The following is a 4,057-nucleotide window of genomic DNA, read 5'->3' as shown; positions in this document are numbered from 1 at the left end:
CTCCATTTGAATAAATCTCTTTTATGATTTCATGCTACTTTTGTTTGCTATAGTATGCTTACATTTGGAGTATCTTCATACACCTTTTAAAGTAAGCATGGTGCTTAGTTTAAACTATTTTCTTAAATCAAATTAGATGTGGTATTTAGTTTGATTTTTGAACCAAGCGGTGTGTTGATCTTACTTCCAAAGGCTTTTTAAATTAAGCATGGTGCATTGGTTAAAATGCTTTGCTAAATTAAAATAGACATGGTGTCTAGTTTAATTTTTGAGCCGATGGTATGGTTTAGTAACTATTGGTTATTTTGTTGGACTAACCCCTACAAAAAAACTCTCAAATTCAATCTAGGGAAGTCCTAAGATAAATTCACATCGAAAATGAATCAGGGCATGCGATGAACTCCAAGAACTTTGCGCAAAGAAGACCCAACTCATTCTTCATGGAAGGAAGAACTGTGAGTATCAAGGTTTATTCACTCATCTTTTATTGCAAGTTATCTTTGCCTTGAACCATACTAGAATGCGGCAAACACATAAGACATGATAAACATAATCTATGCTAAACAATCCTAAAACCATCCTTCCATTAGCATAGAGGAAAATCACAAAAAAATGGACAACACAACCTGTGTTTCAAATTCATTATTTCCCTCGGGTATGTGTCTATTAACATTTTGCAGGAAAGAATGAATAGAAGCTATGCCTGTTCAAGGTTTTGAATGAATCCACAAACCCTAAACCAAGCCACTAGTACAGCTGTGGAAGTGAATGAACAGGTCGATAGGCTATGAGCAACATGAAAACAACCTAGCATTGAGCCTTCCCAAGACTTAAGCCAGGATGTTGATGAGAAGCAGGATGAAACTCACCTTGTATTAACCAGAATATGCCCGCCTTCATCATTTTCAAAGGGACCAACTTGCGCATTGGCAACAAGGACTAAGACAACGAGATGCCACTACATCATGGCATGCATCATTGTGTCAACAAGCATCATCAATCAATGATTCATTGACGACTATGTCTCATAAGGCCATAAATGACCATGGTCGCCCAAAGACATCCCCTAGTCATTGAAGATGAAGCTTCCATGCGAGTACCAATGATGATCTTTCTTTGATCATCAAGACGGCTGGCATATCGCTAACAAACAAAGAAGAACAACTCTTTGCCATGCTGTTAGATGATCAAGGAGGAACTAGAGTTTGATCTCTAATGAACCCCAACTCGTCAACCAACAATCAACAAAAATCAAGAAAGGTTGATGGAAGAAGAGCATGCAATTAGATGGTGCAAAGAAAAGCTAAAGGCAAGAAGAGGTCTGGCTCGATGGACCTAAAGCCATGAAGCCCCCACTGATAGGTACATCAGACAAGTTTCCTTTAGATCATTTGTAGAAACAGATCAAGGTTTGAGGTATTTTTCAAAATGATTTTACACATCTTTGCATTAACCTTGTTGAAAATTTGAAGTAGTGGTGAACAATCAAGGTACACTATTTAAAACATGGGATAAAGATTCTATGCAAACTAAAATGGTAAAACCAACTTTTTTGTAGCAAAGAAGGTGACCTTTAGCTCTATGACAGCACTATCCTTGTTTTGAATCATTTTTATATTATTTTGGGTATGTGTTGTCCACTAATCCTTTGTAGAGAAGAAACAATGAGTAGAGCAAAAGGTCTAACAAAATGCCAAGATCCACAAAAGAAAGGACAAAAAGATGGCATGACAAAAGAATAATAAAGGAGTGCGACATAGGAGACAAGATGGTCATGAATAGCTCAAGCAAGGGAACCTTCAAGCAGGAAGAGAAGATCACCACAAGTCATCTAACCTTCATCACATGGTGTCATCATGCTACAATAACGAAGGTAACATCTTAAGGTAAGTGGTCATCATTTCCTCTTGATCTTGGTATGCACATAAATGAAGAAACAAACTTGTTTGAGTTACAATTTTGCTTAATCCAACCTGATTAACTCAACATGTTTTGTTCCTTAAGCTTGTTCATAGCACCACTTTCTTGATCTCATAGTCTTAACCAAATGAGCTAAAATTTTGCATATCTTACCCTTGGAAGATAATAGTCATAATCATGTAAAGTTTGATACATTATAAAGATGGACAATCCTTCCATAGGTTAAGCAACTCCACTCTTTTTGTCACAGTCAAAATGCTACATCCTTCTAATCTTATCACCCATGTTATAAGAATAAATATTGCACATAACATTAGCTCTATCATGATTCAATGTGTCTAAGGCTAGAGAAGAGTAAATAAAGTTTTAGTTCTATTGGTGTTTTTCCACCAACAGATCCCATGCACTTGATCTCTACCTTGTCTTTATGAGCATAACACACTTTGAGTAAAGTGTGGGGAGTCAATCCCCTAAATTCTACAAGTGGAAGTTTTGAATTCGACAACAAGCTCACAACCATTGATGAGAGGACATCTGCCATCCAAGGTATGTTACACAATCATACACAATGGCAGTTAAGCATGGGACAGGAGATGGCTAGCTTCCAACAATAATAGCAACAACAAAATCAAAATTGGAAGGCTCTGTTCCAACACCTTCACATCTGGCCACCTCGTTGAGGAACCACGACAACAACCAGCTTGGGGGAGAAGGCATTCCCCGTGTATCTAGATAAGTATTTCTTTCCTTTTATTATTCTTAGTTTGCTTTATATATATTAGAAAAAAAGATGAATAACTAAAAACAAAGTAAAAGTTATCTTTATAGAAATATATATAGTTATAATGTGTGATAAAAAAATGCAAACAAAATAAAGAGATTATGTCTAGTTTGCTTTAATTTGTTTTAAGAGCTAAATAAAATAAAAAGGACCTCGAAGATAATCTCTTAAAATGGAAATGATGAATAGTTGCTCTATTGTATTTCCTTTCAAGTACCTAGTTTTTAGCCTCGAATTCTCTTGAGTTTTGGATAAAACTATTTTGATATAAAGATTTACTCTGAACTTGAAACTTGTGGGTAGCATATGCTTGATCTAAGTCTAGGTAATTGACAGGTATGATATGAGAAGGTCTGAGCTATTGTTTATCTTGTTCCAAGTGGCACTAAAGTTCTGGGGATTTATCTTTTGAAAAACACAAAAATGCTACATGATGAGTTCCTGTATAACAAAGTTTGAATTCCTACCAGCGCCATACATGTTATTTAGACTAGAAAAATTTCCACATATTGCTGCTTGTTTTGCATTGAGTTTAGTCAAGCTTTGTTAACCCTTATGAGAGGTTTGTCATGCTCTTAAAATGAAGATCACATACACACCACCCAAATATGCACTACTACACTAGGGTAGGCGCAAAAACATGCTTTCCATCTAGATCCACCCAAAAATGTTCTACTCCTACACTGGGAGTGAACACCAAAAACATGCTTGATAGGTTTTCCATCACCAAATAAATGCACCAATTTCTTGTTGCTATCTCTCAAAGTTTTGTTGTAGAAAAGAGACATGGGGCTATGCAAAAGTTATCTAAAAAGAAGAAGAGAAAGAAAAGAAAAAAAGTTGAGAAAAAATGGACAAATGTTCATGATATGTAAAACAATGGGTACTCAGATGCCCGCCTGAAAAAAGTGATGAATAAGATAGCCCTTGTTCTCTTGCAAAAATGTTTCCAAATTTCAAAAGAGAGATATGTTTCCAAGGAGCATAGTAGAATTAGGTTAGCCACCATACATATATCCACCATATACATCCACACACATGCACATCTTGATTTGATTGTGTGACTCAACTCTCTTTGGATCCAAGGTTTGACTTTACAATATATGTATTGCAAGTATGCTCTAGCTTTCTCCCTACCTATGAACTCCACATAAGCCTTAGTGGTAGGAAGTGAAAAGGCATAACATCTTTATTGCCTTGGTGAGGATCCACAAATACCACATATATTGAGAGACTTGAGAGTGTCATTCAATTGAATCTCTATGTTTTATTTTGAAAACTTATAAAAACTCTGAAACAATGGTGGAACAAAGACCTTGAAACATATTGCTTGACTTGATCATTCTATCTTTCAAT

This window comes from Miscanthus floridulus, chromosome 11, assembly GCF_019320115.1.
Source record: "Miscanthus floridulus cultivar M001 chromosome 11, ASM1932011v1, whole genome shotgun sequence".
NCBI lineage: Eukaryota > Viridiplantae > Streptophyta > Magnoliopsida > Poales > Poaceae > Miscanthus > Miscanthus floridulus.
Note: the sequence above shows the minus strand (reverse complement) of the source record.